The following is a 23,424-nucleotide window of genomic DNA, read 5'->3' as shown; positions in this document are numbered from 1 at the left end:
CTTCTTTTTTTGAATTGTCATGAACACATTTTGAAATGTCAAAATTGCTAAGGACATGCATTGTGAAATAAGTCAACCAGGTTATTGCAGGATATAATCTGCAAGATGTTTATTTTCCCCACTTTTGTTGTAACTTATAGGGATAAAACAATTAATGGGTACGTAATATGCTTAATGATATTGCTCTTTCCACATCATGTTTGCATCTGCCCAACACAAATAGTATTGCCTTTGGAGATTCTTTTTTCGAAAAGGTATTGCCTTTGTAGATAGAATGCTGCTGTACATATGACCCTTTTCTGTCCGATGGTTGTACGATGTTTTGATCCAGCGGTGTGTGCTTTGACCCTTCGGAAATGCTGTGCGTACGATCAATTTGCTACGATCTTTGTACGACAAGACTGCAGGCCAACATTGCCATGCATGGTCCACATTCTGACATGTGAGGTGTCGTATGAAATTGTGGTACAGATGTGTCATGTGTATAGCATTACTCTTGACCCTTATACCATCTTACGCTAAAGAAAAGGATCGGATGCACATCGTACAGGAAAATCATACGCGTTGCAAATAATGGTTAGAGAGTCAATGGAACCAATATCACATACATGTTGTATGCTCTTTATCAGTTTGTGATGTTGCACACATTCACGTGATGTCTCTCGTTGATACTGTTTTTCCAGAATGATTGTTGGATGTAGGCAACAAATTTCTGTTAGGAAGACTTTCAGAACGATTTCTCTAAAAATTGAAAGAATGGGTTAAGAAAAACTCTCTCTGATATATGTCGATGATTTGGTTGTATCTAAACATATATAGATACATCAGAAATTATGATAACTAATATAGAACGAAGCCTTGTAAGATATTTGGCGTGTTGGCTTTACTGTGTGGATAATACGATGCAGGCATCAGACTGTATTTTCTTCCATAGTTAAAAAGAAGTGGTAGATACAAAACTTTGTCACATGCATACCAACACGAAAGTCGGCGATGCTTGTGAGAGCAGCATGCATGGCACGAGAGCTAGGCAGCATAGAGGGGCATCTTTCGCTTACGATGTCCAACTACAATATAAAGAAATTGAAGGTTGCGTACATATACATACAAAATTAACTACAGAGTCCCTTCACATGTAACGTGCGGACAATGAACCTGCAGCTAGAGGAAACTGGAGAAAAGACAGAATCATCGCAGAAGGTAGTATGTGCCTCGCAAGGCTATTGCAATTGCCAATGTCTAGTCTCTTGTTATTTTGCTGCTGGCCACCATTTGTCATTTTCTCGCCGCAAGGAGATAAACTGATCTAAGACGTAATGCCAAGCCGTCTACTTGTTTGTTTCCCTAATGTCAACAGAGGAATCTGACTGCTTACAAGTGGACTCATAGTCATGCACTAGTTCTCGTAGTACACTGTACACCTTGGTAGCTTGCATGCTCCTCAACCAGGCCGGTGAAAACAGAAGACGAGTGAAGAGGAGGTATAGGTATGTGTTGTGACCTGGAGCCTTAAACCACTTGTTATAAACACGACAAGTAAAATGAAAAACAAACAAAGCAAACCATGTAGGAGACACAATATTTTAGCGTGAAAAAATCCTCTTCAACAAAGAGAGGAAAAACCACGGGCGTCAGCCAACAAAATTTCACTATATCAGAAGCATTTACAAGTGCAGTGGGTTATCTTACGGAGCAATTTACCCTAGTCGGTGGCTTACAAGATGTATATATAGGCGGTGATGATGATCTGTACCAAGCCTACTAGGGACGGGCGACGGGCTCAAGCCTCCTCTTGGCCTAATCCTAACCAGGGCATGCCAGGGCATGCCAGGTAGGAACACCCAAACCGGCAATTTTCCAGGGCAAGGCCAGAGGGGAGCGCAAAGCAACAACGATGTGTGTGCAGGAGCTCGCACGCGAGATGGCTGAATATGTGAAATTCCGGCAGCGTTGTGTGGCAAAGCTAGGGGTCACCTCCCTCTTGCGGTCACCTCCTCCATTAGCCCCCACCAAAAATCCCCATTTCCCCCTTTCAACACCGGCGGTGGCAGGGATGCAGATCCACCCTCTAGTAGAGTCCTTCTACTCCCGCATTGTACCCCCATCGTCCCGTGGAGGAAGAACTCATCTTCTTGGTCCCCAACATCGGTGTCTCCATGTGAAGCAAATGTAGGGGGTCTTCTTCTTCTTCTCGGACTCCGGTTTGTGTCCATCGTCTGCGATGACAGAGGTAAATCACACTCTCCTACTCTTCTGTCTGTCCCACTGTAGATCGATTTAGGTAGAAGTGTGTTGGGTCAATTTTGTCATTGCTCATGTTAGATCGCCTTGATTATGGGAACCAACTCTAGCTTAATCATCATGCAGCAACACTCATCGATATCATTTAGGGTGGATCATGCTGCTACATAAGAGAGCAATCATGCTTGCTGCCTTTAGTCCTCTCACCTTCGATCCCATCTTTTTTTTTTTGCATGGGATTCTTGGATGTTTTAACCAGTACATTGGACACTTTTCTAATGGATGGGTAGTAAATAAGAGTAGCACAAGTTTGACTAATAGGATGAGCTCAGGAATCATCATGTACCAGATTTCTCCTACCTCTCCGGCAATCTACGGTTTTCAGTTAGGGGAGGGGGTGCGTTAATCCCGAAGTTATCCATCTCTTTACCTCTTTACCTCTCGCAATCGGCCTACTTGGGTTGACCAACGGGTTGAGTCACTTAACTACCCAGGCTTGGTAGCTTCTTTCCTAGAGTTTAGATTGGATCAAAACCCATGACTCCTTACATCCCCATACTGGTATGTAGAATGAGAGAGAGAAAGAGGAGGCGCTGGAAAAACCAATCTAGCCCCCCACCCTCGCCGGCTTCACCGTCAGTCTCTCCCGCTTGGCCTTGGAGCTTGGATGTGTAGCGGACCACGACCTCTCTATAGTGGCAGTTCCTATTCTTATTTTTTAGCTATTTGTAGTGTCTTCTTTAGGATGGTGAGGTGGCGGCTATGTCCTTAAGTCAGAATAAGATCCTCCCTGGCATATCTCTGTTCCGGTGGTGCAAATAGCGCCAGTGAAGGGCGTGTGGAGTTGTCTTCTCGAAGGATCTCCATGGATCCCGTCGGTGTTTGTATCAGTTGGTGTGATTGCAAGTCTGGCTCTTCCGATTTATAGTTCTCATCTTTCGTGATAATTTCTTCTCTGGTGCGTTGGTCCTTTGGGGTCTTAGCACGACAACTTCTCATCTATATAGTACAACTGACAAGTTATTAACTTGTCAATGCCTACAAGTAGTAGACTAGGGTTTCGTTGGATGTAGAGGGCAAGTAGATCTCGAAGGTTTCAGCCGAAAAGTACTCGACGATGTAAAAGCTAGGGTTTGTGAAATAATGATTCGATCCTTTCTTTGTCCCTCGACTCCCCTTTATATAGGAGGTGGAGCCGAGGGATTCGTGATACACAAGTTTACAGAGTCCGGGAGGGTTTCTAACCCATCCCGCAAGATTACAAATAATGCTTCCTATTACAACTCTAGCTTTCCTTAATAGTATCTTGGGCTTCCGAATCTTCTTATCCTTCGGGTCGTGGGCCTTCAATAAACCCCGGGTACCTTCTTCGGCATGCCCATTGAGGATGCCTATGTCAGTAGCCCCCGAGATTTTGTTTGAATCGTAGAGTCAGGGAAAATCTCCACCTTTATATTTATTCGATAACTTTGAACTTTATCACATATCTTTGCATATGAATTTCTATATTGTACAGGGATAATGGTAGTTGGGGCTAGTTCATCTGACGGATCGGGTACTAGTTAACTTGCTCTAGTGGCAATCCGCAAAAACCTACTTCAAGATCACGTCCCTGGACATGATCTCGGGATACGCGGTGTAAACTTCGACGAGGTGCCGCTTAAGGTCTTACCATTCTGTCGAGTCCCAGTCATATTTATCGGGTACCTAACGCGTCCGTTAGGATTTTTCTTCGTATCTGTTGATACGGAAAAAAGTAGCAAACCGACGTCAGAGACGGCGCCACGCCACACGGAACAGATCCGGGGTCTTACCTTCGCAAAGTTTTGCGGCATTCAGAAATTGTTCACAACTTTGGCGTTCTGAGAATATATTGTCGAGTGCTTATTCGGCTGCTGGAATAGCACATTTTATTGAGTCAACTGATGACTTATATTGCTCTCCCGATGGGAGTATATGTAGAGTTATTTGTATAACTCGAAATATACTCACTTCTTCTTTCTTTCTTTCTCTTCTCCTTTTTCTTCTCTCTCTCTTTTTTTATAGTTTCATCGGGCACGCGAACAGCGTTCCCGATGGGAGTAGCCCCCGAGGCTACAGCCAAGGACTAGTGCTTGGTTGTAGGCTCAACACTTTAATGCCTCGTGTCGCTATATTGTCATTCTTTCTCGAACTTTTATATCTATCGGGTGCGCGAACAGCGCTCCCGATGGGAGTAGCCCCCGAGGCTATGGACAAATGCTTGCATTTGATCATAGGCTCTCGCCATTTCTATTTTTCCATACTCGTATTTTTTTCCTTTTTTTTTCTTCCAAAGTAGCCCCCGAGCATTTTGGCAAAAACTTGTATTTGATCAAAGGCTCTCGAAATAATCAAGAATATTCTGCTGTCGCCATTTTTACGGGCCTTCGTAGCCGAGGTATTCTCTTGCCAAGGTGACATCATTGCTGACGATAACCACGATCACTTTATCAGAAAAAACGCGAGAACTTCGCTCTCACTGTCTTGCGGGCCCAAATTGCGCATCGTATTGACACGTCGTGCAAGTGGGGGACACACGTCCTCCACTTTTCATGGCGCACGTACTGTAGCTCCTGTGCTTTCTCGTCTGTATGAAATTACTTTTTACCCCTTGTCCACGTGTACATCATCTGTCCCACAATCTCTCAATCCAACGGCGCGTCGATTCACCGCACCTCTATATAAAAGCATCTTCTTCCTCCTCTAGTCCTTTCGCTCGCGCCGCACCTCTGCTTCTCCTCTGCAAAATTCTTCCTTGCGCCCCATAGTTCTTGGAGCTCCACCACGCTCGCACTGTACTCATGCGCCATTGTTGATGCCACCACGCAGGCTCATCAGACACAATACGCCCGAGTCCAAGATGGCGACCGAAGATCTGGGGAACATGGAGTGGGAAAGATCCAAAATCTCCCCTCAGGACATCAATCTTCTGAAGAAACTGGGGATTAGCAAGAAGGAAGGCGCGCTTCGCTTCCCCAGCGAAGAAAGCTACCCAACCCCTTCAATGGAGTATCGGGTCAGTTTCGTCGACCACCTCATCCGTGGACTTTCCGCCCCCATTCACAATTTCTTACGGGGGTTGCTTTTTATGTATGGGCTGCAACTGCATCATCTTACTCCCAACTCCATCCTCCATATCTCGATCTTCATCACGCTTTGCGAAGCTTTCCTTGGAGTCCTATGGAAACACATTTTCTTCTGTCGCCGTAATGGCTCTCCCAATGTTTCCTACAACATTGGCGGCGTTGTCATCTGCGTCCGTCCTGACGTCGAGTACTTTGACGTCAAATTCCCTGACTCAGTACAAGGGTGGCGCAAAAAGTGGTTGTACATCCATGAGGAGAATCATGGCTCTGTTGAAGACAACATCCCTCCTTTTGATGGTACCGAGAAAATCTGTCGTCGTCGTTCCTGGGATGCAGAGGCTACCGACGAAGAAAAAGTGGCGACAGAAGCCTTGATGACACGCATCCATCAACTCCAAAATACCCGAGGACAAGAACTGTCGGGTATTCAAATCACGGCGTATTTCCTTAGGATTAGAGTGCAGCCCCTGCAAGCTCGCAAAAATCCCCTCTGGAAATATGCTGGCGACAAAGATGTGGATCGCTTGTCGGTGTATTTGTCGGTCAAGGATTTAGAAAAACTTGTCCGAAAAATCTCCTCCCTCAACAAGAAAGATCCTGTCCCCTCATCTTGTCGCGTAAAACCATATAGCGCCACCAACGCGCTTCCTGAGGTAACTTTTGTATGAACTATTTTTCTCGAGTACGTATTTTTGTTGACATCCTTTGCCTAACTTATTTTTTTTTATCGACATTCTTTTTTTGTAGAACCATCCAGATCTTGTTTCTCTTCATCCCCTTCCTGAAGGTGGAGAAGTCGAAGAACGGGCCGTTGTCACCGACGACAACCAGGGTATTTCTCGCCCTCAGAGTGAAGCCGCAGGTTCCCGAAAATCTGCGGTATCCTCTGAAAAGGAAGTTGACTCCGAGGCTACCGGATCAGCACAGTCTCCTCCCCCACCTCCCCCAGCTGTTTCTCCCAAAAACAAGAGAAAAAGGGAGGAAACTGTCGATTCCGGCCCTTCCAAGACCGGCACACCTCCTGCCGAAGAAGTTGCTCCTACTGAAAAAAGGACAACTTTCGACCCTTACAACGATGCTCTTATCAGCTCGTAAGTTCTTGTCGCTGTTTTTGTTTGCCATTGATTGTTTCGACTATATTTTCTTATTGTCTTGTCGCCTTTTTGTAGTGATGATGACGATGAGATTCAACCTATTGACGCGACTGCTCGAACGAGCACGTCTCGTACTTTAGTTGTTTCTGAAGCTCATGGTGATGAAACTTCGCCTCCTCAACGAGATGAAAAGCATTCCACTCCGATTGCCAGCCCCCGAGCTTGTTCGCCAAAGAGAGCTAGGGTAGAAGCACCCAAAGAACCTCTTCTGCTGGCTAGTAGTTCCACGACTCCATCAATGGATGATGTAAGTTTTTCTCTATTATTTTCCCGAACATTTCAACATTTGTCGACTCCCCTTTGTTTCTTGCAGAAGTCCTGTCGAACTTTTCCTCCCTATATTGAATTTTCTTTTTACTTTTTATTTTCTCTTCAGCCTGTGATGAAGGAATTTATTCGCCTCGGTACCCAATTCGTCGGGTACCGTGATCATGCAAATAAACTTGAAGGTACTATTTTTTCTTGCCCTCTGCTGTTTTTCCTCCTTTATTGTTTTGTCGCGACATTTACCCAATCTGTTATTTACTTTTCCAGAAACTCTTGCCGAAACCCTCAAACGCGCTGACGCTCTTGCTGTCAAGTTAGAGCAAAGCGAAACAGCTCGCAAGGAAGCTGAAACTGATGCCGCCGCCGTCGAGGACCTTCGAAAAAGGCTTCATGAGGCGGAAACCTCTTTAAGTGAGTATATAACCGAACAATCTGCTCGCGAAGAGGCAATTATCAAGCGCCTGGCATCGCAGAGCCGTCATTTTGCCAGTAAGTGCCCAAACTATTTTGATTTCCTTGAACGTACTTTTCTTTTCTTGCTTATTTATCAATAAAATTTTGCTTTAGCAGGAAAAACGGGTCAAGAATATGTACTTAGAAATCCTGAGAATGATCCTCTTCTTGACGCGCTTTCTCTCCTTGAGATTCATGGAGACGAGGCACGCGAAGGTCTTGCCGAAGCTGGGGCGGGATTGTCGCAGTTGTACCCTTACTTCTTCCCGAAGAAAGAGGAACCCGCGCCGTTTCTTGCTCTCGCCAATTGCTTCAATACTCCCGAAAATCTTGGGCTCAAACTTCGTCAAGAAGGTTTGAAGGTTGGCATTGAAGGCACTATTGCCCTGGTTGCCGATAGCCAACAAAATATCGACTGGACTAGGGTTGGCGACACGCAGGAGATGGAGACCAAGAAGTGGCAATTGCTGATCAAGGCTGCGAAACCGAACTCGAAGAAAGTCCTTGCCTATCTTGGGTGCAAGCCAACTCCAGCTCCAAGCTCATCCAAACCGGAGGTCCAGTAGACCATCCTGTCTTTCCTTCTTTTTTCTTTTTCTTTCTCTCTTTTGATGTTGTCGCCATAGTAGCTTTTGGCGACACTTATCCCACTAGCTCGTTAGGGTATCCTCCATTGTAATGCCTTGTAAATATTCTGAAAATCAATGGAATTCTATTTTGCTTGATGATTGATATCGAAACTTTTATTTTCAGTTGATATTTGATAACTATACTCCAACTCCTGCTCCTTCCGATATTTTGCCTACTTCTTCTCGCTCGAAGAAAGTGCTTGTTAATACTGAACTTGGTGAAGATTCCTCGAGTAAGAATTTATCGCAAGATTTGGAAGAACTTCGTCAACAGCTTCAGTATGCGAAGAAGCAAATACTTGTGACGATGGCGCAATTTCGCAAGGCATCCGAAAAACAGGAAATTGCACTTCAACAAGCTCAAGAAGCCATAACTGCCAAGGAAGCTGCCGTTTCTGAAGCTGAAAAGGCAACCACCCGAGAGAATTTTATGCTCGAATTGATGAATGAAGCCAGTGTGGATATGTCAGGTATGCTTTTTCAAATCAAAACTTCTTCTATCTTCCTGCTGTATCCCCCTTTTTTTTGAAATTCTTGTGCCGTCGCCCAATAGGTTCCTTTCTCGATGCTGCTGCTGAAGACGAAAGGGTAAATGCAAGGACAAATCTTCTCGTTAACCTTTCTCTTGATCATGGTTCTCTGTTCTGGGCCACCCCAAAGCGGACCCGACAAATTGTCAGATTTCAAGACCGTGCCTGTCAGGTTCGCGAGTTCCTTGATTTCTGCACTAAAACGTTGTCCCTGGTTTACAAGACGATGTTTTTTCGGAACGAGGCGCCCGACACTCTTCTTGGTTTACTGGAAAAATTTCGGGATGCTCCTCAAATCCATGGATTTGTTCGGGCCCAACTATCTGCTGGCGCCAGGTTTGCTATGATGATGATCAAAATCTGCTATCCCAAATTTGACATGAGTCAAATTGTTACCAAGTGTCTGGCCAAGATGGCGAAAAGGAAAAGGGATGTTAGCAAAATTGATGATCATGTGACCCCTGTAGCAGAAGATATGATGGATGAACTTCTTCGGATGGACGCTGAGTTCTTCGAGAAGGGCAGCTGTCTTGGTGGTGAATTTCTTTATTGTATGTGCGAGGTTTTAAACCAAGGCAACTAAATTATATTGAATATGCTATATTTGCGGGTACAAGCCCCTGGGCCTTGCTGTTGATCGCTATTTTGTATCTTCGTCTATTTTGCGAGGTGTGTTTGCACCAAGGTGAAATATTCTTGGAAATATATATTGTAACTCGTGGGCGCAAGCCCCCGAGCCCGTCGAAGAAAAAGATATATATCTCTACTATCTTTATTATATTGCAGCACCGCGAGCCCGCCTCATCAAAAACCTTTTCCGGCCCCACTCGGTGCCCCGAAAAAGGAAAAGAGTGCGTCTGAAAACTCGCGGGCATTTCAGTACATTGTATTTTTACAAGGAGGACTATATTTCAACACTAAGCGTAAAAACGCCTTAGCTGTGCCACGTTCCAGGGGTTTTTCTCAGGAACCCCTGACTTCTTACCCTTGATCCTGTATGCTCCTCCTTCGATGACTTCCGTGACGATGTAAGGGCCAAGCCATGGTGACTCGAGTTTTTTAGTACTCTGTTGATTGAGTCGTAGAACTAGATCTCCCACCTGAAAGGACCTTGGTCTCAAATGTCGACTATGATAGTTTTTCAAGTCTTGCTGATACTTGGTGACCCGTGACAGTACTTCATCTCTGGCCTCATCCAATGCATCGACATCATCTTCCAATGCCTTTCTAGAAATTTCTTCATCATACTCCGTAACTCTTGGGGAATCATGCTCTATCTCTATTGGCAATACTGCCTCAGCTCCATGGACCACAAAAAACGGAGTTTCCTGTGTCGCCGTATTTGGTGTTGTTCGAATACTCCACAATACACTCGGCAGCTCCTCTGGCCAGGTGTGTCGAGCTTTTTCCAATGGTCCTAACAAGCGCTTTTTGATACCGTTGCAGATAATACCATTGGCTTTCTCGACTTGGCCGTTGGTTTGTGGATGTGCGACTGACGCGAAGTGCAATTTGATGCCTATCTCTGCACAGTATGCCTTGAATTCCTTGGATGTAAAGTTACTGCCATTGTCCGTGACAATGCTGTGAGGTACTCCAAACCGAAAAACAATGCTTTTCGCGAACTTTATTGCAGATGCTGCGTCTGGTGAATTTATCGGCTTGGCTTCTATCCATTTAGTAAATTTATCAACAGCGACGAGCATATACTCATATCCTCCTGGCGAAGCTTTATGTAACTTCCTCACCATATCGAGGCCCCATTGAGCAAAGGGCCAGGACAATGGTATTGGCATCAGCTCTGCTGCCGGAGAATGAGGTTTCGCGGCAAATCTCTGGCACGCGTCACAAGTTCGTACTATCTCCTTTGCATCCTCGATTGCTGTCAACCAGTAAAATCCAGCTCGAAAAACTTTGGCGGCAATAGCTCGACTGCTCGCGTGATGACCACAAATTCCCTCGTGTACGTCCTTCAAGATTATCCTTCCTTCTTCGGGTGTTACACATCGCTGTAACACACCCGAAATACTGCGCTTATACAGCTCCCCTTTGATCACTGTAAAAGCTTTGGACCGTCTAATAACTCGCCTTGCTTCAACTGGATCGTCGGGTATTGTTTTCCTTAGGATGTATGATATGTACGCTTGCATCCATGGTATTTGCACTATCAATACTAGATCATGTTCCTCTTCTTCTTCTAGTGTTTCTTTTGCTGCCCCCGAGGATTTCTCCTCCTTCTCCTTCTTCTTTGGTTTCTTCGGCTTTGTAGATCTCTCTGTTATTTCCTCCCAGAACACACCTGGTGGAATTGCAAGGCACTGCGACCCGATATTTGCGAGAACATCGGCTTCATCGTTGCTCAGTCTACTGATATGATTTACCTCGCATCCATCAAATAATTTCTCGAGCTCGTTGTACACTTCTTTGTATGCCACCATGCTATCATTGACTGCATCACATTGGTTCATGACTGGCTGGGCAACCAATTGTGAGTCGCCAAAGATTTTTAGTCGGGTTGCACCACAAGCTTTCGCCATCTTCATCCCGTGTATAAGAGCTTTGTATTCTGCCTCATTGTTTGACGCATTTGGGAACGTCATCCATAAAACATACTTTAATTTGTCGCCTTCAGGTGATATGAGTATCACGCCTGCTCCAGCTCCCTCTAACCTCTTGGACCCATCAAAGTTCATAGTCCAGGTTCTCGATAGATCCGGGGGTCCTGTATTTTGCAACTCCATCCACTCTGCGATGAAATCTGGCAGAATTTGCGAATTTATTGCTTTTCTTTTTTCATACGTGATGTCCCGAGGAGAAAGTGTTCTATTCCCCAAAGGGAGACACGACCTGTAGCTTCTGGATTGTTTAGTATATTGGATAAAAGCGCCTCATTGACCACTATTATCGGATGTGCCGAAAAATAGTGCCGCAATTTTCTTGCGGTTGTAAACACTCCATATGCTAGTTTCTGGTACTGCGAGTACCGCTGTTTTGAAGGCAATAAAACTTCACTGATGAAATATACCGGCCTCTGCACTCCATGAAGTTTTCCTTCTTCTTCTCTTTCGACAACAAGAGCCGTACTGACCACTTGGGGTGTAGCCGCAATATATAACAGGAGGGGTTCCTTCTCTTTAGCCGCCACCAAGATTGGTGGTGTCGAGATTGTGCGCTTAAGATCCTTGAAGGCTCTATCTGCCTCTTCATTCCACTGGAACTTCTCTCCTTGTTTGATTAAGGTGTAAAACGGTAACGCCTTTTCTCCCAACCTGGCGACGAACCTGCTTAAAGCTGCGACTCGCCCAGTTAGCTATTGTATTTCTTTCAACTTTGTTGGCTTCCTCATCGTTACGATGGCTTGGATTTTTTCGGGATTTGCTTCAATCCCTCTTGCTGAAACTAAGAACCCGAGAAGTTCTCCTGCAGGGACGCCGAAAGAACACTTCGTCGGGTTCAGCTTGAGACAGAACTTATCGAGATTGTCGAAAGTTTCCTTCATGTTCTCGATTAGCGTGTCCCCCTTTTTTGATGTTATGACGACGTCGTCGATGTACACTTGTACGTTTTTCCCGATCTGTGTTGCTAAGCACTTCTGCATCATCCGCTGATATGTTGCTCCCGCGTTTTTCAAACCAAAGGGCATTGTTCTATAGCAAAACACGCCATAAGGTGTAATGAACGCTGTTTTGACCTCGTCCTCTTCTTTTAATCTGATCTGGTTATAACCAGAGTATGCATCCAGGAAGGAAAGACGTTCACATCCTGCCGTGCAGTCGATAATTTGATCGATCCTTGGGAGGGAAAGTGATCCTTTGGACGGTGTTTGTTGAGACACGTAAAGTCGACACACATGCGAAGGACTTTAGTGTTTTTCTTCGGGACCGACACTTGGGTTTGCTACCCATGTGGCCTCTGTATGCAGCTCCTTAATGAAACCAGCTTCTCTTAGTCGATCAATTTCGACGAGCATAGCTTTGCGGTTTGGCTCCGAAAAACGCCTCAGAGGTTGCTTAATTGGTCTTGCTATTGGATCCAAGTTTAGGTGGTGCTCGGCAAGTTCCCTGGGTACTCCTGGCATGTCAGCTGGACACCATGCGAAGATTTTCCAGTGCTCATGGAGGAACTCGACGAGCGCGCTTTCCTATGCAAGGTCCATGTTTGTCGCGATGGACGTCGTCTTCTTCGGATCTGTCGGGTGAATCTGCACCTCCTTGGAATCCTTTGCAGTGTTAAAGGTTGGCTCCTTGTTAGGCCTCCCTACATCTGGTAGCACATCATAATCAGTCGTAAGCCTTGACTCCATGTATTCTGCTTGCATCCCGAAAGTTTCTGACAGTCGATGAAAATCCTTGTCACATTTGTCGGCTAGCGCAAAACTTCTTTTGACTGTAATTGGTCCCTTAGGTCCAGGTAACCTCCACAACAAGTATGTATAATGTGGTACCGCCATAAACCTGGCATATGCTTTGGGCGCCCCAACAAAGCGTGAGTGCTTGTGATGGGAAATCTACGACTTCAAACTCCAGCCTCTCTATCCTGTAGTTTTCTCGGGTCCCAAACTGAACGTCGAGATTGATCTTCCCCAACGGATAACTTGGCTTCTCTGGCGTAATTCCATGGAAACGTGTATCGGTTGGCTTCAGATTTGCTAGAGATATGTTCATCTTCCTTAGTGTATCTGCATACATAAGGTTTAAGCTACTGCCTCCATCTATGAATACTCGCGATACGTCGAATCCCGCGATTACTGCTGGTAGGATAAGTGCTGACTGCCCTGGTCGAGGAACTTGCTGCGGATGGTCCGCTATTGTGAAGCCAATGTCTTGCCCTGACCAATTGAGGTACTCAATCGTTGGTGGAGGCATTTTTTCTGCCATGAACACCTGTCGCGAGATTACTTTTTGAGCTCTATTGGATGGTCTGCCTTTCTGAATCATCGAGACCGCTCCATTGGAGTTGGGGTCAACGTAAGGTGGTGGTGCTGGTGCTGCCGCTATTCTAAGCTGATGTCAATTTTCGTCCGTAATTGCGGGAGGAGGTGGCAAGTGAATCTCACTCCTGGGCCCTTGCGGGTTTCTATTTGTCGCCTGGGCATTGGCGTGCCCTGCCCACCTTAGCATTGCCTGAAAATTTCGGCAATCATTTTGCAGGTGTCCTGACTGTCTCTTTCCATTATTGTCGACATAAAAGTGCATCTGGCATGGCCCGTTCATCATCTCCTCGGGGGACACGAAAGGTCTACGAAACCTAGGTCCATTATTTGGCTTCGTTATTTCGGGAGTCATCTCTATTGTCGCCTCGCTGCTCATTGCTCCTTTGATAATCATCTCTATTGTTTCCTCTAGCGCTTGCTCGAAATCCAGCCGAGATTTGGCCAGGTGCATCGTAACTCGAAAATTGCCGAGAAAATCGTCGTCTATTTTGAAAATTTCGACTGCGGTCCTCCTCTGGTGACCTGTGTCATTTATTATGTACAGCATCCTCGCCATCTGCCCATCTGTTTGCTATTTCCATTAGTGCTGATAGTGTCCTTGGGTTGGTTCTTCCCAAGTCCTCCACAAAATCACCTCGTCGAACTCCTGCTACAAACGCATCTATCGCTCTCTCGTCAGATATATTCTCTGCCGAGTTTTTAATGATGTTCCACTTTTGAATGTACTTCCTCATTGATTCATCATGCTTTTGTCGACATGATCTCAACTCCTCTAGTGTCGCAGGTTTTTTGCAGGTTGATCGGAAGTTCTTGACAAACACATCCTCAAAACTATCCCAGCTGTCGATGGAGCCTGGGGGCAGCTTCTTTATCCACGATCTTGCGGCTCCGCTCAAGTGTATTTGATGCTCTGCATGGCTGTTGCTCTGGTTCCACCTATCAATTTTACCGTCTCGAGGTAGTCGACTAGCCAATCCTCGGGATCTTGTAGGCCATCAAATTTCTTGAAACTATCGGGTAACTTGAATCCTGATGGGACTCGAGTTTTTCGGACCCGTCGCGTAAAACACGGGAGTCCACACATGTCTTCTTGACCAAATGCGGTGACTCGCCGATGTTCCCTTCTATCTTGTCGCGCTCTATCTACCCTGGCTTGGGTCGCCGTATCTCTGACTCCACTTGCTCTTGGTGGATCTTGCACTGCGGCAGTAGGTCTCGGGCTATTTTGTCTTGCATTTCCTTCGGGAGGTGTGGCTGCGAACGCTGCTCCCATGGCTCCACATCCTGCCATGGCCATGTTGTACAACGCCTCTCTTGGATCCTCGGGAGGTGGCCTAGACGCTAGGATGAAAGCTTGCGTTGCCATATACCCTGCTTCCGGTGTTTTTGGAATGATATTCCCCCTCGTGTCGATTGACATAAAAGACATGTCGAGGTTTTGAATTAAAGTCTCTCTTTCAGCTTCAGGTATATTTTGCAGCCGCGATCTTGCTCTCCGTCGAGCTTCTCTGTGGCTATCTCCCGAAGTTCCTGATTGTCGACTTAACTCCGCTCTTCGCCTGCTTGATGCTGAAGCTGCCTCCTTTCTTCTGTTCAGAGCAGCTGTCTGTTTTCCAATTCTCTTCCAGCTCGAGCGAGCCTATATTGGTAGGCCTGCAATTCTTCAGCCGTAGCAGTTGTCTCCATTGGTTCTGAACCATCCATAGCTCTTGCGGCTCTATCCCATGCTGCTTGTGGCAGTTGAACTCTAACACGTGGTGTAGTCCCGACATATTTATTGCCCAAATCTCGCCTTAGGTCAGAGGGATCGACATATGGATTTCCCAATTCGTCGAAAGCCTCTGATGTTTCTTCCTGATCGCGACTTGCTTCTCCAATGGCGTAAATCTGATGATATTTTGGATTCTGGACCTTGCTGGGTTTGGTGACACCATCCTAGAGATTGGTGAAGACCTTTCCAACAGTGGTGGATTTGTCGATGAAATCGAAGCTGTCGATGCTACTCGAGTCATCGCTTATATAGGAGTCCGTGGATGACTTGAAGGACATGTCGCTAAAGATCTTGGCGAGTTTTTCACTTGCTTTGGTGCTGATGAAGCGTGGCGACGAAATCTCCTCGTCGCCTGACTCGATGGATGATGCTGAGCTTGAAAAATATGGATCGACCGCCGATAGTCCCGATGAGATCGGAACTTCGAGACGATACGCTCCTTCTTTCTCGACGCGGAAGTGAAGCTTTCCGAACGTCATCTCCATAGGCTCCTCCAGATACGCATATGCATCCAAACGGAAGGGCGGGTGAGGAACAAAATCAACGAGACCAGTTTCGATCTGTTTACCTCTGTCCATGATGTTGCTTGCTATCGACGAAGTCGACGATCTTGAACGTGCCATCGAGATCAGCTCCTTGTCACCTCTAGATCCCACGAGACGGCGCCAATTGACAAGGTATTAACTTGTCAATGCCTACAAGTAGTAGACTAGGGTTTCGTTGGATGTAGAGGGCAAGTAGATCTCGAAGGTTTCAGCCGAAAAGTACTCGACGATGTAAAAGCTAGGGTTTGTGAAATAATGATTCGATCCTTTCTTTGTCCCTCGACTCCCCCTTATATAGGAGGTGGACCCGAGGGATTCGTGATACACAAGTTTACAGAGTCCGGGAGGGTTTCTAACCCATCCCGCAAGATTACAAATAATGCTTCCTATTACAACTCTAGCTTTCCTTAATAGTATCTTGGGCTTCCGAATCTTCTTATCCTTCGGGTCGTGGGCCTTCAATAAACCCCGGGTACCTTCTTCGGCAGGCCCATTGGGGATGCCTATGTCAACAACCAACTCTCATGTGACAAGCTTTACCCAGCTTCAGTGAGGGAGGGCAAGGACAACTACGTGGTACAAGGACCTATTTGTAACTTTATCTTTTAGAGCTCTTTGTACTGCCGTTGATGATTAATAATAGATCGGTGGTCTTTTCAGAAAAAAATTGTTTACATTGGCTAGGGGAAATAGCTAGCCTAGCAGATCAGTGCTGCAGGGTGAGTCTAAATCGGCATTGGAGGAGCTGTTGTGGAGCCTAAATCTCGATGGAGAAGACGTCGATGACTACTCGTCACCAAGGAAGAAGTGGATTAATTGAAGGAAGTAGCTACTTGGATGGAGGTCATCAAACAATTTATGCGCTACATCTCTAAAGAAGACGATGAGGTTAACTTGGGCACCAACGAAGGAGGTTACTTTTCGTGATCTAGAAGAGAACAAGTTCATAGTCGAGGCGAGCTCTTTGGGAGATTGGAAACAAATCACTGATCAAGGGACCTAAATATTTAGGGAGCATGGTATGCTAGTGGAGAAATATAATGGGAGATGCAAAGCATCATTGGTTGAGCTGAATTGTATCCATGCATGGGCAGAGGTCCATGATGTCCCAGACCTATATTAGAGGAAACATATCATCATAGTGTTGGTAGCTAGTATTGGTGAGGTCATCTCCGTGGATATGAACAACTCTAATGTTTATGGAGGCAACATTTGTTCGGTTCTAGGTGTTGTTGGACATTAGGATGAGCCTCACTCTGTTTTCAACAATCAAGTCGAGTGTGAAACGCTGGTGATCATGAGGGTAAAATACGAGAAGGTTCCTCACTATTGTGTAGTGTGTGTCCTTCTCGGCCATGTCCAAGGGGAATGTGGAACAAGGGAGAACTCACTGAGCGAGGTGATATATTTTAAGTGGATGTTGGCCGACATGGCGAGGAATCATGCACAACTATATGGCATTGGCAAAGTGTAACACTAGAATAGCTGACCCCCTTATTTAGTGAGAGTCGCGACCCTAGACAAAAATCCATGGGTGGACGTGGTGCCTAAAACTATGTTTTTATGCGCACTTTGTCCTCAATCGTGCGCACCCATGAAGGACTTCCCGGTCGGTCACCCATCCTCACATTATTCTAGGCCAAGCACACTTAACCTTGGAGTTCTTTGGGGATAAGCTTCTGGAAAAAAGTTGTAACTTGTTGATATGAGTATCATATCAACCCTATTGATTCTAGGATGTCATAGTCCAGGGGGGTATCCTTCCTATCAAGAACCGCAAAACAACTTCGATCGATGCCATGTTGACTTAATGCGGCCCAACAAAACAGGGGGATAACTCAACATTGGTCGACGTTTATGCTTACCTAGAAGGAACTAATGGTGATTCACATAGAGAAGAACAAGCAGGAAACTTGAATTTGATGGGGAAAACCCCAAAAGAACTATGTACCTGGCTCAGGTACCCCTCCAACTCCACCATCTCCTATAGAGTAGAATGCATCCAAAGAACTATAATCCACCAAAGAAGATCAAAATACCTCATAATTGGCGTGCTCCAACACGGAGCACCGTCGAGAAAAATGAGTACTTGTGAAACTACCGCATAATTGGCAATACTGCAACCTTTCACAATTTCATGAGGGAGTTTGCCCCCATCAATCATGTGTGTTGTGGAGACAAAAATTCAAAAGTCTCAAGTGGAGGGTTTAGAGGGAACATTAGGTTATGGCAATGCTTTTCGTTTAGTAGTTTAGGTCGTAATGGTGGTATTGTAATTTTCCTAAATAATAAAATAAATTAGACATTTTACCTTACTCCCAATACCTCACTGATGCAGTTATCTCTTCCTCATCGGCGGAACCATGGCATCTAACTTGTGTGTATGGAGAGGCTCAAGTTAACGAGCGTCATAAACTTGGTACACGCTTTGATTTATCAAAATCATCCACTCCCTTTCTATGGCTTTGCATCGAGGACTTCAAATTAAGTACTCCTTAGGGAGGTGCATATGGATGTTAATGGGCAGAATAACACTTAGATTCATGCATTTAGAGATATAATGTATATTTGTAAATTGGTGGATGTTGAATATATGGGTAATGCATGGGCGTTCAAGGAGAAGGTCGCATGCGGCTCATAGTGCCAGGTCTGGATCTATAGAACGCTCACCTTTGTTGATCTTAGTAGGTCTGTTGTGTCATGTGTGCTCGTGTGGATGACATCTAGGCGGGTGACATCTAGGACTTGATAAACCTTGTGACAGAATACTGGGATGAAGAATTGTTAAAGGAAAATCTTTGGCCGGTTGATGTGGAGAGAATACTATAAATTCCTCTTCCAAGGCATGGGCAGTCTTCATTGCTTGCCCTTTGAACAGTAAATCGGGTTGTTTTACTGTGAGATCAGCTTATCATGAAGAATGGAAAGCACGATACAGTCGAAGAAAAGATAGAGGTGATGGAACCAATCATGCATCACCACATATAGTATGGAAGAAAATTTGGAATGCAAGAGTGCCAAGAAAGGTTCAGATATTTAATTGGTGTGCGCTACATGGCATTGTTCCATGCCATTGCATATTGGCAAATAGCCATATTAATACGGTTGTTACTGACCCTGAGGATTTAAAACATATGTTGTTCCGATGTGATCAAGCAGCAGAAGTATGGAGAGAACTAGGGATACGTGAGTTTATACGAAGAGCCTTGGAAGTTGATTTGGTTGGGTCGACGGTTTTAGAAGAATTACTATGTTCTGACTTTCCTGATGAGGAACAACTTTTCACTGAAACTGTCTTAGTTTCCTGCTGATATATATGGTGGATGAGGAGAAAAATTAAGAATAAGGGATTTTTGTTCTCGTGCCCCTGGTTCGTTAGTTGTACTCAGATTTCCCCAACCTCTTAACTTTTCGTCAGTTTTCCCCTCCCTCTAGTTTGAAACCTGAAAGAACATCTCTCATATTATGTTTTGAGTGTTTGATGTCAATGTATGTGATACACTAATGGTTGTTTAAGTGGTACAGGGATTACATAGATACATTTGTATGTGTGTTGGATGTGGTCAGTGTTGTCAAAAAGCATTTGCAAAAATGTTCATCAGGCCGGATAATCCGGGCCGGATATTTCCAAAATATCCGGCCCCCAGAATTTCGGCTAAGGACTTGAGGAAATGCAGCTCAGTATAGGGGCCGGACATTTGCCCGGATATTGTCCCGGTTTTGTATCAGGGCCGGATTATCCGGGCCGGATATTTCAAGAATATCCGGCCCCCTCGAAAATGGCTAAGGACCTGAAGAATTGCCTCTCTGGATAGGGGCCGGACAATTGCCCGGACATTGTCATGGTTTTGTACGAGGAGGCCGGATTATCCGGGGGGGGGGGGGCGGATTATCCGGCCCTAACTTAGGCTGGATTATCCGCCCCCCCGAAAAGCTCAACGGCTGGATTTTGGGGAGGGGTATTTATACCCCTCTTCTTCTTCCTTACCCCTTTGCTCAATCATTGCACAAGAAATCTGCCAAGCTTCACCTCCATTAGAGCCACCTCAAGAAACACAAGATTTGCAAGATCTCCTTCCTCCCGCAACCAAATCTCTTGATCTTTGGAGATTCGAAGGAGAAGCCACCGATCTACATCCTCATCGAAGCGTTTTTCATTTCCCCCTCATTTGTTTGAGGGATCTCATGCTAGTGTTCCTATTTGGTTCCCTAGTTGATTTGTTGTTGATGTGTTGTTGTTGATTGTTGTATTGTTACAGATTTGGGAGCCTCCAATTCAGTTGTGGATGTGTGCCCCAAGAACCTTGTAAAGGCCCGGTTTCCGCCTCGAGGAAATCCCTTAGTGGAAGTGGGCTAGGCCTTCGTGGCGTTGCTCACAGGAGATCTGAGTGAAGCCTTCGTGGCAGTTGGTTTGGCTTGTGTAGCAACCACACTCCTCCAAACGTAGACGTACCTTCTTGCAAAGGAAGGGAACTACGGGAATCATCTCCGTGTCATCGCGTGCTCCACTCTCGGTTACCTATATCCCATTCTTCTCCTATATATTGCGTAGCTATATCTTGCTTAGTTGATAACCTTGTCATATAGGTAAATTCACTTAGTTGCATATCTAGAGAATTTACCTTTGTGTCAAGCCTAAATTAAAAAAGAACTAAAAATTGGGTAGCACCTATTCACCCCCCCTCTAGGTGCGGCATACGATCCTTTCAATTGGTATCGAGCCTCGGCTCTTATTTCGGGCTTAACCGCCTAAGAGTATGCCGAACGAGGAGTCCTCGGAAGGGGCCGCCAAGACGGTCTCCATGGAAGACTTCAATTCGTTGAAGTCCTCCATGGAAGCCCAAATGGAAAGCATGAAAAAGATGATTGCCGAGCTTTTGACTCCGGCCCTTCCCAAGGCTCCTAGTGTAGAGGTAAAGGACACGGGTGCGTTAGATGAGGGAGATGCTTCGGACTTACCCTCATCTACCAAACCCGTGGAAGGTGATAACTTAAACACTATCAAATCTCCCATTGCATCTCCTAGGGGAACTAGTGGAGGTGAAAGCTACAATCGAGTAGCTCCACCTTTCCTATCTCCCGATATACCGGTTCCCCATCCCCATATGAACATTCGGGCGACCCACCTAAGTTTTCCATTGAGAATTTCGATACTTGGCAATTTGAGTTTCGCTCTCATGTTTGCAGTGCCTCCAATGAACTTTGGAGAATCATCTTGGAAGGCTTCAAGCCATACAACCCCGACAAGTTGACTAGAAGAGAAGCGGTTGATAGTCAACTCAACAACACCGCCTTGCACATGATTCAAACTAGTGTGGGGACAAAGGAATTGCATCGTGTTCGGAACTACACCACCGCCAAGGAAGCTTGGGACGGTTTGTCCGCTAGTTGCATTGGAAGTGAGAGCACAAGGAGGAATAAGTACAATGCTCTTAAGAATAAAGCCGAAGGTTTCTTGAGGCTATCGGATGAAGATCATGAACTCATGTATGGAAGACTTCTCACCGTTGCCGATGCCTTCCGGATGATTGGTGCCACTCACATCAATGACTCTTGGATCAAGGAGAAGTACATTGAATGCATGATGCCGTTTGTACCCATTGATGTCAAGACTCTTGTTGGGAGGGAATGCTATTCCTCTCTCACTTCTCAACAAGTGGTGCACGAGATGCAAGCTCTCAAGGTGCTTGAAGAAAACTCTCATGACTCTCGCAACCGAGCTCTTGGGATGACAAAAGCGCCCAACCTTGCCTTGGCGGTCAACTCCGTTGAAGAAGTGATTCCTCAAGAATCTTATAGGGCATCTTGGAGTATGTCCTATCCGGAAGATTTGCAATGCCACTACCATGATCACATGGCCTTCCATGCAAAGTCCTTTTGGGTTGATCCCGCCAAGGCCAAGGAAGACAACATCAAGAGAAACAACAAAAGTGGGTTCACTAGCTTTGGTCCAAAGACAAGATCATGCTACAATTGTGATGACAAGCGCCACTTCATTGCCGAATGCCCCTATGAGAATAGAGAGCTTCATAATGGGAGGCTCATTCCCAAGGACAAGAGCAAAGACACAAAGGGCAAATATTCAAAAGCCCCCAACAAGAAATTCTACAACAACAAGACCAAGAAGGGCAAGAGGCCCTCAAGATTTGTGCTAGTAACAAGGGAAGAATATTCTTCAGATGAAGTGGGAAGCTCTAGTAGTGAGGAAGATGAAGAAAGCTCAAAGGAATTGGCCGCCATCGTCACCACCAACATTCCCTCTTCATCTCTCTTTGACTCTCCCAATGAGAATCCTCATATCAAGAATGCACATTGCTTCATGGCAAGGTCCTCCTTGGACACATCTAATGTGCTATCAACTCAAGAAGAGTATACCTCCGGAGATGATGAGGTTGATGATGAAGAAGATACAACCTCTAATGGATTGGTCGCTCTTGCCTCCCTCTCCACTAACTCTTCATCACCAAGTGAATCCCCCAATGAGGTCATTCATGTGGAGGAAGAAAGTTGCCTCATGGCTAAATCCTCCGAGGTATCATCTCCTAGCCCCTCTATGCCTAACATATCTAGTGATCTAGGGGTTGATGATGCTAGTCTAAAAGTGAAACAAGAAATGCTAGATTTTGATGATTTCATTCTCAACCTACAAGGTAACACTAAAAAGCATGTTTCAAATCTCATGGTTCGTATAGCTCAACAAAGTGATATTCTTGAGAAAAAGGGTCAAATAGAGAGAGAAGACTCTCTTGAAATCCATGCTCTTAAAAATGCTCTTGAGGAAAGTCAAGAAACTATAGCTTCTCTTGAGGAGAGGCTAGAAACTCTTGAAGAGCCTCAAGATAAAATTAACAAGCTCACAAAAGCTAGAGATCTTGCTAGGGCTAAGACTAAAGTGCTTAAAAAGGAAAAGGCCCAATTTGAGGTTGATCATGAGAAACTTGTGAAGGATCTAGATGAACTAGACAAAGCTCACAAAGCTTTGAAGAGTGAATACACTCTCCTATCCAAGTCTTATGAGCAACTTCAAATTAGGCTTGCTTCATATGATGTGCCTAGTTCCTCTACTCCTTCATGTGATCATGCAAATGTTATTGAGGAAAATGCTAGGTTGAAGGATGAACTTGCTAAGGCCTCCTCTCCCCAAAGTAAACTTTCGTTGGATGATCTTTTGAGTAAGCAAAGATAAAACAATGGGAAGGAGGGCCTTGGTTATGGGGCCAAGGCAAAGAAGGCAAACAAGCAAAAGGCCAAGCCCGCACAAGAGAAGAAGAAAGATATCACTAATGGTGAAGCCCCTAAGGGCAAAACCATTAATGATGATGATGCGGAAATGCTAACCCTCACTATGTTTTATTTAAAGATTATTATGGTGATGTTTATGCTAAATATGTTGGCCCATATGATGGTTATGTTGCTTGGTCTATTTGGGTCCCAAAGACCCTTGTTGCTAACAAAAGAGGACCCATTGAGAAATGGGTACCTAAATCCAAGAATTGATCTCATGTAGGACTATGCCGCTGGAGGTTCAAAATGGGTACTTGATAGTGGATGTACAAGTCATATGACCAGGCGGCAAGAACCTCGTCAAGGAGTTGAGGCCTAACATAAATGATATCACCGTCTCCTTTGGCGATAATTCTACATCCGAGGTATTGGGTTTTGGCAAGGTTGTGGTTGCACACAACATTACTCTTGTGGATGTCATGCTTGTCAAAACCCTTGGTTACAATTTGCTTTCCGTTTCCGCCCTTGGCAAGATGGGTTTCGCCGTCTTTATTGATAATGATATTGTGG

The sequence above is a fragment of the Lolium rigidum genome, chromosome 3, assembly GCF_022539505.1.
Source record: "Lolium rigidum isolate FL_2022 chromosome 3, APGP_CSIRO_Lrig_0.1, whole genome shotgun sequence".
NCBI lineage: Eukaryota > Viridiplantae > Streptophyta > Magnoliopsida > Poales > Poaceae > Lolium > Lolium rigidum.
Note: the sequence above shows the minus strand (reverse complement) of the source record.